The sequence below is a fragment of the Lissotriton vulgaris genome, chromosome 3_1 (genome assembly GCF_964263255.1).
Source record: "Lissotriton vulgaris chromosome 3_1, aLisVul1.2, whole genome shotgun sequence".
NCBI lineage: Eukaryota > Metazoa > Chordata > Amphibia > Caudata > Salamandridae > Lissotriton > Lissotriton vulgaris.
Genome location: NC_141689.1, coordinates 1,770,405,848 through 1,770,423,139, shown reverse-complemented (window position 1 = coordinate 1,770,423,139; position 17,292 = coordinate 1,770,405,848). Strand labels below are relative to the sequence as shown.

At 45.0% G+C, this 17,292-nt stretch overlaps 1 protein-coding gene across 1 annotated transcript in view; it reads left to right on the top strand.

The window, feature by feature from the left end:
• Positions 1-17,292, top strand: part of FGF2 (fibroblast growth factor 2) — a 407,026-nt gene that overhangs the window by 100,660 nt on the left and 289,074 nt on the right. The gene's annotated exons all lie outside the window — the stretch shown is intronic.

Sequence of the window (17,292 nt, the reverse complement as noted above, 5' to 3'; positions counted from 1 at the left end):
ACCATGAGACAACACACTAACATCTAACTTCACTTATCTTTTGCATTGAAACCGCACTCCCGTGTCTTAGATGACATACACTTACTGCGGATGTAATTAAGGAATGTCAGTCTGACGAGCGGTGAACACAGCGGAAGAGATATATGTTTGTATGCTAACTTATGAGGTTTGGACATCTGCTTTCTTGTATTGATGCCGCCCCGTACTACACAATGATTCAGAAAAGGGGGTGGTGATGAACAGAGTGTCTGAATTAAGCAGACCACTCTTACCCAGTCCAAAGATCAGGGCTTGATCCATCACCGTTTTTTAGCTCACTGCACCATCCCAGCTCAGAACTTGGCTATATGCAAATTAGTCTGACCCTGGCCCAGTGCATCATGGGAACAGGGCAGACAAAATTACCAAGCCAATTCTTATACTGGGAAGGAAACAAGCTACCGGGGACCGGTTTCTGGCATTTCAGCCGTCTTCGGCCCGGCTTGCTTGAATCCTGATGGTGCAATGAGCTAGGGACTCACATCTGAGTATACCCTTCCACGCTTATGGTGGACAAAAATGATTCAGTAAAGGGGGTGGTGATGAACAGAGTGTCTGAATTAAGCAGACCACTCTTACCCAGTCCAAAGATCAGGGCTTGATCCATCACCGTTTTTTAGCTCACTGCACCATCCCAGCTCAGAACTTGGCTATATGCAAATTAGTCTGACCCTGGCCCAGTGCATCATGGGAACAGGGCAGACAAAACTACCAAGCCAATTCTTGTACTGGGAAGGAAACAAGCTACCGTACTACACAGTCATGTTGTTTCTGCTATTGCTGATATAATGAACTAGCTCAATATGCGGCCGGCCCAAAGTGGTTGTAGGCAGCTTGCTGTGTCAGATTATTATTCAATAATACTCGCATATTGATGCTAAATGATGTTGATAACATGCTGCCGGCCATGCTGTGGTTGAGGCGCAAGCTGTGTACAAGTGTAAGAATGTTAATAAAGGTTTTTGAAGAAAAAATAACTACTCCCTGTGAGAAGTTGGCCTTATATATGATGTCGCCTATTCTAGTGGGCACCTTGCACCAGTCCAAACAACCCTTATGGGGATGGTTGGAAAGTCAACCTTATAGACCAGCTATCCTAGTGGTAGCATGGACAAAGCAGTCTTAGGCTAAAACTTCAGAGAGCATGTGAAGCCAACTGTTTTACCAATAATAGTCCCTTGAATATCATATGAAAGGACACCACACAAGGTATATATCAAATATATATGTATTTATTACTAACACAACCCCTCTGCACTCTTTATGAGGTCAGAGTTCGAGATATAGCACAAGTTACTCAATAAGCATATTATAAGTTGCACAAATACAATTCTGCCATAGGGGCCTCACGAACCATAAGTAAGTGGTATCAGAACCACTTCAGGAAAGGTGAGTAGCCTAGGGCCTAGGAAATCGCTGGGGCTACACTCACTAAACAACCAAAGGTTAGGAAGTAGGAGTCCCACAGGATGCGTGTGCAGTGTCTAAACACACACGCGAGTTACCATAGAGTTTCAATGGGAACGTAAAAGTTACAAAGTAGTAGATTTTGGACACTTCCGGGTGGACTACGGGAAAACCCTGTTAAACTAGGACACTTGGATAGTTATTACCCACGGGAGCACCGGAGTGCTCGAGTTACCTCACCCAGGGAAGCCGGGTGCATAGGTGTTCTTTTGACGGGTTTCGTCGCTGAATCCTATGGAGAGCTGCAAAAAAGGGCTGCAAGCGACCAGGAGGAAAGTGTCCGGATGGATCCAAGGGTGGATCGGAGCAGTGAAGAACTTGAAAGCAGAGGGGACATAGTCTGAGTCACCAGCCAGTGACCAGGAAGGAACAAGGAAGGAACCAGGCGATGTCGAGATGCAATCAGGTGAAGCTTGTCTCTGCAGCCACGAGGTCCAGGAGGCGTCGACGATGACCAGGAGCTGGAGTCCAGCTATCCCACGACGGATCTAGCTGTTGGCGGTGTCGGTATTCGGATTGGACCCAACAAACCTTGGCAAAAAGCAATCCACGCAGGATTGGAAGATTGGCTTCTGTTCAGACCAGCAAGGTCTGGGGAGCTTCTCCTTTGCAGGGAAGCAGGAGCAAGCCCGGAGCAATCAGGCAAGCGGTGGTGCTTCAAAAAGAAGTCTACAGAGGGGCCACTAGCTAATGGGCTAGCAACCACGAAGACGCGTTGAGCTGAAAAGCAGGCACAGGCCCCACGCGGCACTCGTGGAGTGTGGAGGGCTGTGCTTCAGTACAAATGCTGCTCGGGTCTGAGGCTTCTCAAACCCCAATGCACAACTTCGAGGGTGCCTCAGAAGCTGCACAGGTAGCAAAAAGCAGGTAGTGCAGGATGTCCGGTCCCATGTCTCTCGTGTCCGCCATGGGTCTCAGCTTTGCTGTGGATGTGGGTCGGAGTCAGAGAAGTCTGGCATCGCTAAGTCTTCGGGTTCCGGCGGGAGCATCGACAAAGCAACCCGGCAAGTTACTGGTGGTGCCTGTTTGCATAGGGTGGTCACTCCTTGACCACAAGGGAGATGTCTTCAGTCTTCCAGTCGAAATGGAATGTCGAAGGTCCAAGAGTTTGTTTCAGAGTTTCTTTCCAGGATAATCTAATGTCTCTAGACACAGCTCCTATCTTTATACTAAACTAAGGGGCTGGATTACCTGCTAGGTCCCTCCTATGGGTGGAACCTGGGAAGGGGGTGTTTACAACCTTTTCCCTTTGTCCAGCTTCGCACCAGAGCTGCCCCAGCAGCTGGTTTGAACTGAGCTATGCATGGAGCACCTTGTGTGCCCCAGGCAGTGTCTGGAAAAACATCTTTCCATTAAACCCACCCTGCCCCAATCCACTACAGGCTGTCTGGGGAGGTGCCAGCACCTCCCTCGACAGGAAACCCATTGTCCAGGCCTCCCCTGCCGGAGTTTCGTCCAGTAGCAGGAGGTCAGACTCGTGTCTGTGGCAGCAGCATCCATTTTGTGATGCTGAGGCTCTGTTTAACTTTAACCAGGTAAAGCAGTAACTACATGTCTTCTCCCTCTAGAAGGGTGGAATGCTACCCCCGCTGCCAGGACTGGCGGGGGGTGGGGGATAGTATTCCAAAGTGTTTGACACCTTACACGACATGTTTTGATAAAGCTAAACCAAAGTTAGCATTAACCGCAAGGATTATAATGCACTTAAGAGTATATGGTATGGCTATGTCATAGAACAGCAATAAGGACATGGTTCCGAAAGCTGCAGACAGGCTCAGCTCATGCTAGAGCACCATCTCACATAAAACCAAGCACTCTGCCTTCAGGATTGCCAAGGCCTGCCATAGGAGTGACTTATAGGTATATATGTGTCTATATATAAGGGTAGATATAGGAATACTATATCTAAGCAAGGGGTGATTACACCACCTTGCCCAAGCTGAGTGTTCAGCCTGTTGTGTCAGTTTGGATGGCCAGCCAGGGGTGGCATTATTCATGCTGCAGCCCCTGGTAGGCCTTGCCCTGGGTACCTATGATACACTATACAGGGGCTCACAAGGTGACCCCGTTTCCAATTAGATATGTACCTAAAGTACATGGAGTCCATTTTAAAGAGAGAGCAAATAGCCTGGGGCCCTGAATATCAGGATTCCAGGCCAACTAAGTCAAAAACCAGTTAAACACTAGGCAAAAATGTTGGGGTAACCATATAGTCAGATATCCACCTTCCTACACTCCCGATGATGCAACATGCACCACCTCGATCAGCCAAAATCACATCTAGAACCATACGATTTTGAAGCGCTACCATCCTTGCAATTTGCAGTTCTTCTGTAATGTTCCCAAGTGCCATAACTGTTTGGTTGGTAACAGCTTCCACAAAACGAGTCAATCGTCTTATTTTCCTGCTGTTTAATGCAGCACCCACAAAGAAAAACAAGCCCAAATTGAAATCAACGTATTGTTGCAATGTGGTGTCAGTCTGGTCCACTTCCTCAGTGCTTGTTGTCCTCTTATATCTGTTCGCAAATCCATGATAAACCTGTAAATTCTAATATCAGTATCTTTTTTCAGAATAGGAAGAATAGGGCTATTGCAAATATTTTAAGGAACTTCTTCCAAAACCCCCACTTCAATTAAATCATGAACAATGCGTACAAGCGCCTCTTCACCTTCTTGAGAAATTTTAGATTGAGGCAAGCGTGGCAATGAAGCGCCCTCCTTGACACTAATATGTACTGGTGGAATAACCATTTGCCCTACATCGGTTTCCGAAGTGGCCCACAAAGTACTAGGGAGTGAAGCTAATGCAATGTGCTCTTTAACGAGACAAGATCTCTCAATCACTGGGTAGTTATCTTTTCAAACAACACGCACACCTTCTGGAGAACATCGTATCGTAGCCCTGAAATATTTGAGCATATCAAGACCCACAATATTGTCCGGTGTGTTCGGAGAAAGCAAAAATGAACATGGAGCTGTAAATTTATCAACATGAAATGCAAGTGGTTGTGACAGTGGGCTAAGGGAAGGTGTTCCATCAAAACCTATTGATGTAATGGTTAAGCCAGACAGGGGAGCCCTTGGAACTAATTGTTTAGATTAGGTGCTACGAGTAGCTCCTGTATCAACCAGAAACTGATCAGTAGAACCCAAAACATGTGCTGTCACATAGGGACCCTTCTGATCTACTGGAACTTCAACTAATTCCTTACCACATCCTAGGCAGTCCTATGCATTAGCAGAATCTTTCAAATCAGATGGAAAATAGTCAGACATTTGATATTAGTTCCATCTATCAAAAGTATTAAAACCATTCTGTCCATGCGTATAAGTATCAAACCTAGCACTGTAGTCCGTGATTCCTCTAGGCCCTGAATATCCGGAGCGATTTCTCATTTGTTCCCGTCCCCGCGGATACGGCTGAGCATGCAATGCTGGACAATCAACAGCCCAATGTCCACATTTCTTACAATACGCACACTGGTCAGAAGACAAAGTCGGACAAGTATAAGGAGGAAAAGATGGACCATAAGACACACGTCCACCTCTGTCACTACCTCTAGAAGGCGGACCATAAGCCTGAGCTAACATTACCTTTGTTTTTAATTTCTTCGTCTTTTTATCCTTAGCTTCTGATTCCTGCCGTTCATAATACTGACCCAGAGTCAAAAGAGAGACTGGGGAAGATGTTCCATGAACTCTCGCTGGCCTTTAGGTGACTAGCTATTCCTGGCAACAGGTTTGCGACAAATTTATCGACAAACAGATGCCTGCCCGTGTCATCTGTCAATGACTGGCCACTAAAGTCGTGAAATGCCTCCTCAAAACGTGTGAAAAAGTCAAAGACCAATTTATCTGTCTTTTGCTTACAAGATGCTAATACAGTCCAGCCTATCTTTTTAGGAGGAATCATTGTCTTCAACTTAACTAATATAGCTGTGGGAAGGTCTAAAATTAGCTGGCATGGTTTCTGTGCAGGTTCCTGTTCTACATACATTTGTTCTAAATCTTTCCATATCACCCCAAAGGTCGGATGATCATCAACTCTACGAACAGTTCTCCACATGTCAGGAGTTAATATTAATCTGAAAAACGTGGCAATATTGGACAGAGTCATAGTACAAGAGCTAATAGCTCCCTCATCTTCCTCATAAAAAGCGGCTGGATTTTTCCGTGGATCGGGCAAAGCAGCTTTAAGAGCCATAACATCCGCTCTATTCCAAAGAGTGTAAACCCAATTATATATGAAATAACCCTTCGCGTCAGTGGAATTCTTATCATCATCTGTTCCCGTACCCCGCTCCCTGTCCTGACATTTTTGTAAGTCATCTATAAGTTCGAGGGCAGAAGTAGTACCACAAACGGCTTTGCGAGCAGCGGCTCTAAGCTCAGCCGCACACTCAGCGGTCAACATAGAGCGAGTTTCCCGTGCCTTCTCCTGCTCTGTAGAAGAATCTTCATCTGAATCATGAGGAGCAGAGGGGAAAGTATACGGAGCCGGAGAACGTTCTAGCAAAAGGGAATCATTCTGTGGTTTATTATGGATAGGATAGAGGGGTTGCCGAACAGGGTATTGGCCAGTTACCTGTAAATGACGCTCCCACTCCTCAGTCTCTTTTATTTCCTTAATTTCTTTATTTTTCAATTCTAATGCTTTTGCATGAATACTTTTTCGTTGTTCCTTATCGATCAAAGCTTGCTCTCGTTTCATTCGTTCACGCACTTCTTTCTCACACATTCGTACACAGTCAAACATATCTTGTCTAGTCTTTCGTTTAAACATACATTGTTCCACATACTGAACCTTTTGAAGATCAAATGACCCATGCATAGGCCAACGCAACTCAGGATCCTTGCTAGTATATTTATTCTACATTACATGTACATTGTAGAAGAAATACCATGTTTAATATACATATCCCTAGTAGGCGTCCCCTACGGGGGAGCCAGTTGAGTCTTATCGAGTTTCAAACTGGTACCACTACAAAAACAACACATTCTACGAAGTGTGCTAGAAACAGGCATGCCAAAAATAGTGCAATATATGCAGTATTATACGCAAAATAGCACTTAAATCACGTTGTGCCGTTCAAATCTTATACAAAGTAGAGAAAATTCTCCTGATTACCTGCCTATATAAATTGCTATTTATATATTTCCAAATTCCAAGTCCAAATCACTGGCCAATGCTACATAATTCCAAAAACGTCGCATCAAACGACCTTACCAATCACAAGTCTCCAGATTCCAACTGCCAAGTCCTGAATCGACCAAATGGTCACTGCACGGCGAACAACAGAAGAGATCTCAGCCGAAGACCGGCACCACCTGGAGGGTCAGATCAGAAAGAGAGGAAAAACGTTGTGGGTGCCAAGAAGCGGGTCTCCTCGGGCAGTGATCGTCCGCAGCGAGATTCCAATCCTTCGTTTCGACCACTCCTTCGGGCATCCGAGTCGCTGATAAGCCCTACGTTGGGCGCCAATTTGTCATGGTGGGCCTCTGCTAGGCCTACCAGTGCTAGGGGTTCGCCCTTCTCTGCACAAGTCCTCAGACCAATAGAATAGAAGTTGTCACGGAAACTGGAATATAAAACAGAGTACTTTTATTAAACATCATGAGGGGAAACTACATTCACACAACACCCTTCTGTAGTGTATGAAGTAGCACTCTGAATAGAAGGAATATGGACCTTTTATACCCACACAGGGGCTCAAAGAAGGCGGTACAAGTACACAAGAGAAGTTTACATGCATAAAAGGTCATACAGAAATTCACAGTCAACAGTAGGGAGGAGCTTAGCAGTTTGCTAATTCCGGTAAAAATATCCTGACAGTTACAGACTAAAACATGTGCGAACAGTTACAGTGTCTTCTGCGCAAGAGCAAAGTGGCAAAGCCTAAATGTAGTCAGTCCATAAGCAGAGCACGAGGGTAAACAACAGTAAGGAAGAACAGAGCACATGGTGAGCACATGGCAGACAAGATGGCTGCTGAAACCAAGATGGCTTCAGCTAAATGCTAACATCGATCACTGCCAATTTACACAGAAGGAGATGGGAACACTCCATCAGCAGCACAACTGAGAGGAGCAGCTTCTCTTCAGCATGGTGCTGCACACATGTTATTCACTAGTTGAGACCAGTCTAGTCTTCCCGGGTCTGAACTTGCTGCCAGACTCCTCCCCAGCCTTCTCCCTCAGCAGCATTCATTTCCATCAGGCGGGCAACTAGAGCCACATTTCGGGGGGCTGGAAAAGATTTCGGGGGGGGGGGGTGGCTAATTCTTCCAGCCCTAGGCAGAGTGGCTCTAAGAAGGGGTGAACACGCAACAAAAACCTCATTAACAAGAAAATGGTCTTTTAAAGACCTGTGAGGTACTTGGGTGCGGCTGCAATTAGACGATGCCAGCCCGCGAAGCTGTCTCAGCCCAGGCTGACACACACGACGTGGAGGATTGAAGCACGGTGAGCCCATTGGGTGTTGCGCGCCTGATTTCCATATTGAACTTTCTGACTCCGCTCTGGGCCACAGCAATTGCGGGCCAGGGCAGATATATGCAATGCTGCTATAACAGGCCATGCCCACCATTTCTGACATCACTGCTCTGGATTGGGCTTTAGGGGCAGGAAAAATCTCACCTGGTACATATGCAATAGCACCCCCCCCCCTCCCACCTCTAAAAACACAAACTCGACTGGTTTATTGCGGGCACCCTACTGATCTTAGCGTGACCTGCTTGTTGTGTTCCTCCCTCCTTCTCCATGAATTGTAGAGAAACGCCCCTTAACACCAGCGGATCCTATGTATACCTAAGTTTACAGTCTGTTATTTCTACTACTGTGCTCTCTAATGCTCTTGTTTTCTTTAATCTGTGTGCAGTTCCCCACATGTGGTAATAGGTGGTGTTGTCTGTCTGGCCTCTTAGGCATGTGGTGTTTGCTCCGGCATACATTTTGCCAGTCATTTGTGGGGAGACGTATGTTTGTTGTAGGTAGTTGAACTGTGTGAATTTAAATTGAGTTGTTCTGGCCACCCTGTTTGTATGTTCAAGCAACTTCTTCTATTCCGTGTCTGTTATTGCACTTTGGATATGTCCAGTCCACACTTCCCTGATTTACTTGAGACAACTATAATAGATTTCTTTTTAGATATTTGACATATTCTCCTCTTGTCTTCTCCATGTGTAATTATTAGTTGCATGAAGTGTAATGCCCGAGGCTCCTTTATCTCTGATTCCCATATCAGCTGTACTGCCTTAACAAGTTATGAAGCGGCCCTCGGCTATACCAAAGGTTTCTCTTACATTGTCAAATGTTGAGGATCCCTTTCCGAGGTCGGACTGAGAACCAAAAGAAGCCCAGGCGAGTTGTGTCATACCAGCCCCCACACTGCATAAAGATAGAGCAAAGTGAAGTGAGAGACCCCGACCACTGCATGGCAGGTTTGTGAGGTTTGTCATGCACTTTTTTAAAAATAGATGCATTTATCAACACTTTACTCATCATATACTAGCATTTTCGCATCTCAGTACTCCTTTCTTCTGCCTGCTCATTCTTTCTCTTCATCTCTCACCTCCTATTCTCTAGCTACAGCATCTCAATGATTATTCTTTGGCCCCTCCTTCTTATGCTTCCTCCTGGTTATTTTTGTTGTTTTGTTGTCCTTCTACTTCCCATGTTATTACTTCACACTACCTTCACTCCTTTTCTCTCTACCGTCTCCTTTTCATTGCTCGCTTCGTTGTTTTTCCTCGTTTCCTGAGTAATTCTGTTTGCGTCTTTGTTTTTTTCATGTTTGCTCCTTCTAGTTTCTTTCTTGTTCTTGCTACATTCCCTCTCTACTTTGTCCCTTCTGCCCCCTTCCTCACTGTACCGCCTTCCTGTTTCCCTTCTACCAGTTTTCCTTCTCTCCTCTGTTGTCCCCCTCCTTTACTCAGCACACAGGTGACTGGTAATGATTTATGTGTGTGAGAGGAGTGACTAATCAACAGTGTCACTTCTTTTGACGTTTATGCCACTGTGCCGAAGTTAGGGACTTACTGAACACACACTGATACTGAGTTCACTTAAATGCATATTTTGCTCATTTAGACAGCAGAGTTCTCATGCACAATGCAGTCAACACAAGACTTCACGTTTACACGGTACCTTGTGTTACTAAAAAATGATGAAGGGCAATATATTTACCCGCATGTTACAAATGTTAGACTTTTCTCTGTTAAGACCCTGATGCGGTCACAGCCTTGCTTCACCAGCACCTAAGAGCTGATGGAAGTCACTGGATTCAAGCTAACCTGGCTGATGAGGACTATTAGCCCGAAACCGGTCCCAGGATGCTTGTTTCCGGTCCAGGGAAGACAAGACTTGGCAGTTCGGGCAGGACTGTTCCCATGAGGCACAGGGTCAAGACTGATTTGCATATAGCTGTGTCTGAACTGGAGTGGCGAAGTGAGCTAAAGAACAATGATGGATTCAACCCAGATCTTTGACATGGGGTGAGTGTTTAAAAAGTTTCAGCGCTCCGTCCATCATCTCCTTGTGTTTGCTAAGCTGCAGTGCCATACACCAAGTCTCGTCCTCATAGGTTATTATTGACTGGGCACTGTGCTGAGTGGCTGCCAGGCCAGTACAGTACAGTCGGTCTTGGGGAGCCCCGTTCGGCTACGCTAAGGCTTGAATTTCTCTGCACTGGATGCTGAAATTGCTGACTCCATTCGAGGCCTTTGGTGAGAGCGGCCACCGGCAGACGGCCACCGGCAGATTAAGTTCAGCTCCCTTGTCTCCACTCAATGGCAATGTCAATGTCAAATGTTCTTGTTAAGCGCACATATCACTGGGGAGGTCTCATGGTACTGAGCAACAGCAAAAAAGACAGCAGCAAGAACAGTGAAAGCACGCTTACTGGGGAAAGAGCCAGGTATTTAGTTCTCTACGAAAGCAACTATGGTCAACTATGGAAAGGAGGTGTGATGGTAGCTTATTCCAGAACACAGGGGCCAAGTAGGAAAATGATCGGTCGCCATTTCGAGAAGTTCGAATGCGAGGCCGAACAAGGTAGTTCTTGGTACCAGACCGTAAAGATCTTCCAGGCGTGTACCATTGAAGTTTTTTAGCTAGATATCTTGGGCCGGTGTCGTACATTATCCTATGTGTAAGACATAGGATTTTGAAATGGCCTTTTTGCCGCACCTGAAGCCAATGAAGAGTTTTAAGAATTGGGGCGGAAGGCGTTCTGGAAGGAAGATGGAGAATGAGTCTGGCATCAGTGTTCTGAAGAATCTGAAGCTTGGAAAGCAGATCCTCATCGAGTGCCACCAGCAGAGCATTCCCATAACCCAGTCGGCTGATAACAAGGCCCTGCACCAGAGGTTTCCTGGCTTCAATGGGTAGCCACTTGAAGATTCTACAAAGATTACGCATGATACCATAGCAGGCACCAAGGACCAGGTTGACATGGCTTTTCATGACAGTGAAGTGTCGATAGTAACTCCAAGGTGGCGGACTGCTAGCTTGGGGAAAGGACATGGGCCCAATTCCAGGGCCCACCAATCCTGTGCCCAGAATTCCTCTGCTCTGCCAAACAGGATAATCTCGGTCTTGCTACCATTTAGTTGTAATTTATTTCTACCCATCCAATCGTTCACCTGGACCATACAGTTTTTGAAACAAGATTTTGTATCAACGTTATCAGGACCAAAGGTGACAAGCAATTGGGGGTCGTCAGCATACGACACGGTTTCCAAACCATATAATCTGATGATACCAGCTAAAGGTGTTAAAGAAAGATTAAATAGCATAGGGCTGAGAATGGAGCCCTGTGGAACACCTACAATGACTGTTTGACTGCACAAAGCTATACAGTCTACGTGAACGGTGGTAGAGCGTCGGTTAGATAGTTCTCAAACCAGTCCGGGGCCTTCCCTCTGATTCCCACCTCCCACAGTCGATGTTTCAAGATACTGTGTGATATGGTATCAAAGGCTGCTGACAGGTCCAAGAGAACCAACATTGCTGATTCTCTTTTATCCAGTGCAAGCCTGATGTTATCAGTGATCTCAACAACTGTGGTTTCCGTGCTATGAGCGGTGCGTAAACCCGATTGTGAGGGGTCTAGAAGATCATGGTTCTCAAGATGGGCAGTGAGGCATTTATTAACTAGATGTTCTAACTCCTTCCCAAAGTAAGGTAACAATGAGATGGGAGGATAATTAGCTGGTAGGTTGGGGTCAGCCAAAGGTTTTTTAAGAATGAGCTTGACTTGGGCTTTTTCCATCTAGTGGGGACCTTGGCTTGCTGTACATATTAAAGATTGCAGTTAGTATCTTAGCAAGTTGGGGCATTATTTTTAAACAAGATCGGGGCGTAAGGGAGTCAACCGTGGAATCTGTTTTCAGTGATGGTTAAGGGTTCAAATTCCAACAGCAGGGCACATCATTTATTTCAGACGGTGAGGATGGCATAGACATGCTACCAATTTGCTGATAATAGTATGTGTCGTGTTGGGGGGGAAATTAGTAAATAGTTCTGATTTTATTGTCAAAGAAGTAAGATATTGAATCTACCCATTCTTGGGTAGGGAGGATGGAAGACTGCTCAACCTGAGGGGATGTGAACTCTTTCAGTATTTCATAGAGTTCCTTGCTGGAATGCGCTGCATTATTTATCCGCTGAGTTAAGTGTGACTTGTTTGCCAGTTTAATGTTTTTTATATAGTTGAGGTGACACTGTCTGTAGTTCCTACGATCTACGTCAGATTTGGTTTTCCTCCACTGGCGTTCGGCTGTTCTACAAATTTGTTTGTCCATTTTTAATAATGTCGTAAACCAGGGCGAAGCTTTCTTTTTTATTTTAACCCTGGCTAGAGGGGCAACCATGTCCAATGCGGATATAATGGAGTCTTCTAGAATAATTGCGGCCTGTTCCACAGTGTCGGTATGGCATATCTCCTGTGGTTTGAAATGGGCTGAGAAGACATCTGGTGTTAATTTACGCCAGGGCCGAATCAAAGTGGTTTTATTTAGTCCAAGTTTCTCACAGGAGTTAATGGGCATACAGAATTTTAAAAGATGGTGATCAGTCCATAATAATGGAGAAGATGACTAAATTTTCAATTTAGAGGAATTCATAAATATTAAATCTAAAATGTGCCGAGCAAAATGTGTAGGGGCAGCTACCTTCTGAGCTATTCCTAATGTTTCCATTGTTTCAACTAAGTGGCTAGTGTCAGGATCAGAAAATTGCTCAGCATGTTAATTAAAATCTCCAATTAGGATGAAATTATCAGTGGCTAGTACATGTGGCACTACCAGTTCTAATAGGTGATTTACAAATTTCGCTTTAGGACCTGGGGGTCTGTAAACTAAGGCTCCGCTCCAGGTTTCAGAGTCTGGAGTACTGATCTTAAAGATTAATATCCTGAGCATCGTGGTAGTAAAAGATTCTAGTACAATGATCTCAAGGGGGGCCTTGGTGGCAACTGCGATACCGCTACCAACTTCTCTGTCCAATCTAGTTAGATGGTATTGGAGGGGCAAGGCTATAGTTACATCAGAAGAAGCATGGCAGTGAAGCCATGTTTCACTTATAAAACAAATATCAGGGTTTCGGCCTCCAGAAGGCTCCACAGTTCTAATGCATGTTTGGGTATGGACCTAGCATTGAGATATAAAGCAGTTAGCAATTTGGGAGCTACCTTTATATCGGTGACACATGTATCTATTAGATTAAGGATCAGTGCAGGCGTCTTTTTACCGCTATGAGTAACGGACTGATAATTGGCAGAGGATTCTACCATGTGAGGGGAGCATTTATGATTTTGTGGGGTGAGAGGATTCAGAGATCTCAACCCAGCACTTGAGTAAAACAACATGATAATGGAGAACCTTACCAAAAAATACGATGTTAGAGAAGCAGGGGTCCTGACGGCTGGCGGCGGTTGGGCGCGGACGGGCGCAGACGGGCGCAGATGGGCTTGCCCTTGGCGTGCCGCTGCGCAGGCAAATGCCCGATGCATGGTCCAGCCAGTCTGGCCCTGCTTCCACCATGTAGATCATCTTAAAGAGTTTGCACCCCATTGTCAGACTTCATACAGAAATACTTAATCTCACTGTGTTTTGATGTTAAAGTGGAAGTGAGTTTGAGGCATACTATAAGCGAGTTACAAGCTTCTTTTGGAAAGGCATCTGCTTAATCCAACACACATGTGCAGGCAATATAGAGGTCATGATGCAATACAAGATGGCTCCCAAGTGTGATAAAAATGTATATTGATTTCAATATTCATGAATGCATACATAGGGAAAACAAAAACAAAAATCATAGCAGTAGTTAACAAAGCAAGCAAGCAGCTGAAAATTAAATAGGTTCTGTAGCTTTATGCATTTTGAAATGCAGGAAGCACAAATGATCCTGGCTGCTCTCTTAACCTGTTTTCAATATTAATGTTGCTATGAGTGCAAGTTGCATTTATATTGAGTTTCACGGCTTGATTTGGAGATCTACTGTAATCAGTTCAGCAGGGTGCAGGAAAAGACACTAGATGCCTCTTGTGATACTCTGTAACCATCCCGATTTTAACTGAACATTATTGGTCTTGCATGTTAGGGTGGCACATTAGGGACTCTGTTCTACCAGTGGTGTGTATTGTCTTGCGGGAGCAGAAGAAGGTTGGTAGTCAGTCCTCCATTGGCATTCATCACGTTGGGGCTTCATTTGGTGGAAATCATCTTTCTCTCTGAGAAGAGCAATGAAAGTGTTCAGCATATGTTAAATACTCCTCCTTCCCCCACGTCACTCTTTATTGATCTATCATACATCTTTTTTTAACATGTCTTTGAGGAAGTCCTGCATATTGAATCCCACTCTTTTGTGGAATTAGTTGAGTCCCATGTAGAAAGAGGACCGTGTCCACAAATGGACCATAAAACCTTGTGTCTCCCTGTGAAATCAGTCGAGCACCAAGGTAGTCCTCTCATAAGCTAGATATGCGTCATATCCCTTTATCAGCCCCAGCCTTGGCATTGACATGGGGGTCTGGCAGGTAATGGATGTCCTCCTGCATAGTTTATCGATGACAGTTGCAGATATTTCCAGTGTTAGAGTTTTTGGTAACTAGTTTAGCTTCCGTGTTCCCCAGTGCACATTTGTACCAAGCACATGTCTGGGAGGAGAACTTTTGTGTATGTATATACAACAAGAGAGGAAGGGAATAATAGGCTACTCTCCTACCCCAAATTTTATAACTCCTAACAACAAAAGAGAGCCTGCAAATGTGAATTATTAAACGACAATATGTCAAAAGAACTTTTGTAGCAGTTAAGCATAAGTTTTCAACTCGATGCCTAGAGCTTCTCTAAATGGCCCTGTCTGGGTGCCCCAGGCATACATAGAGAGTGACATGCAACTTTTGCAAAGCTTACCTCTTAGGATATGAAATGAATGTCGAAGGGAAGGGTCTAGGGAATAAATGTACAACCAAAAACGTTGGGTAGCTTTCAAAATCATGCCAGGTATACAAACATAATTACTTCTGTTGTGAACGTATCTAGGGCTCTAGTGTAAATTTCCCGATTCATGCCCTTATATAGATATAACTTATCATATCCTTATATAGGCATAAGAATCATAACCATATTTAGACACAGCCAATGCGGTCCAAATACGGCATGGCTACTTCCACTAAGCTCCTAGAGTACAACGAGTTCTTGAAGACAACCAGCCTTCAGCAGTACGGAGATTCCCCCTGCTTCAGTATTGATTTGTCCCAGAACTCCTGGAGCGTGTAAAGAACTTCGAGTTCTTAGTGACGTTATTATGTCCACCCTTACGTCAAACTCGGCACCTTCCAGGTATAAATATGCCCACATCTGCCCTAGCAAACACACAGTGGTTTTGGAGCAGATCGACTAACTACTTGCCCGACGCCTTGCTGTAGCGAGTGCCTAAGGAAGCCGACCCTCCAGATGACGCACCGAGAGAGATGCTGTCTTTTCTCCTGCCGAGAAATCCAGCTCCATTGTTTCCCTGCTACCCTTGCGGGTTACTCGGAGATCGAGTCCTGAGAGAGAGATTCAAGACCTCCTTCATTCTATACCCAAGGTACCGAGCTGATTAGACCCTTAGAGGATTCTTGGATAGATTCTTGGCAGAAACTATTTAACTCAAGCTACACCTCACTTACTTCTTCCCTTGTACTAGACTTAGGTTAGGTACACCGGGGTAGGCGTACTTTAGATGCACCAGTTGAGTACTTTTAGTCATTATTTATCATTGTAAGTATTTTATCTATGTTAAGTATCTTATGGCTTAGAAACCATATAAATGCTTTTACAGTATTATTTCATAATACTCTTTTTACTGTACGCACTTTACTTCATAGCAAGTATTACGATTGTAGCAATTCACTTCTCTTGCATGAGAAAGAAGACTGCTCAATAAATAACCTTTTTATTGAAAACGCCTGTCTCTCTATTTCTCTGCAAAAACCCTGGTGAAACGAAGCATGCACGATTAACTGAGTGAAATAGCCATCTATTGTTTCCGCGACTCTGAAGATATATTTCTTATTCTTGGGGAACAAAGTTGCCATATTATATGGTTGTCAGAAACGAATCCCTTCTTGAGCTAGCTGGCATTCACAATTAAGTCTAACGTATTCAATAGAGACCTAGTCGACCTCAGTCCTACGTCTAAGCTATCGTTAATGTTATTCCAATGCGCAGAGCCTATTGGGAATATAGGAACTACACTACACTTCATCTTTTCAACCTTTAGTCCACTCTGGTACTTCAACTGTGCATATGGCTTAAAAACAACTCATAGTTTTGCAGCGGTATATACGGGATAACAGAGCCCAAATGGTACATAATGTGGTCTTCTTCCTTGGTCTGTACAATGCTAAGAGACAGAGCTTACAAATGAGGCACCTTTCTTTAGTAAACGCCGGTGTGTGAAGAATGCAAGCATTCTTGAAAGCTCTGTGTAATTCTCTTGATACAGATTTTTTTTAGGATTTTCACGACTTAGGGCCCGATATAGAGTTCGGCAGACAAGGTACTCTATCGCATTAGCGATGGACTACTCTTTGTGCAAAACCCTTGGTCCCCCTGCCTCATTTAGAGAGGGTGGACCTTTTATTTCCATCGAAGAAGCCGCTCCCCTTTGGCAACGGGAAACATCCCCTGCCAGTATGGCTGGGTAGGAACTGTTGAAGAAAGCACATTATTTCGCCTGCCCTATTTAGGGAGGAGAGAGGTCTAATGTCTTTTTTGTTTCTATCTATCACTGCCAGAGAGGGACAGAAAGAAATAATAATGACCCTCACACCCGGGAGGAATCTCCCAAGGTGTGGGGGTAATTCATTTTTTAGGTCTCGCCTAGCGACGCAGCACATGTGCTGCGCACCTTGGCGAGATCTATTGTTGTGGGTTTTGCGTCCAAAGGGGGACAGGAGATGTGCACTTACCCGGACAGCCGATGTGCACGCTCACGGCGTGTCTTCTCTGGCGATCTCAGCTTGTGCCCGGACAGCAGATGTGCACGCTCATAGTGCGTTATGATGTGCACTTGCTCAGACAGCCAATGTGCACATGTGTTCGGGTCGCGCGTCACCGTGCCTGCTTGGACAGGAGATTGTGCGCGGGCTCCGAAGGAAGAAAATGGGAGGTAAGGTACTTTGTTTATGCTTGTGCTTGTTTGTTACTCTATCAGCCTGTGAGTTTGGGCGCCACATCAGTCTCCTCAGCAGAGTCTCCTCCCCCAAACTGACGTCAATACAGGCTTTACGAG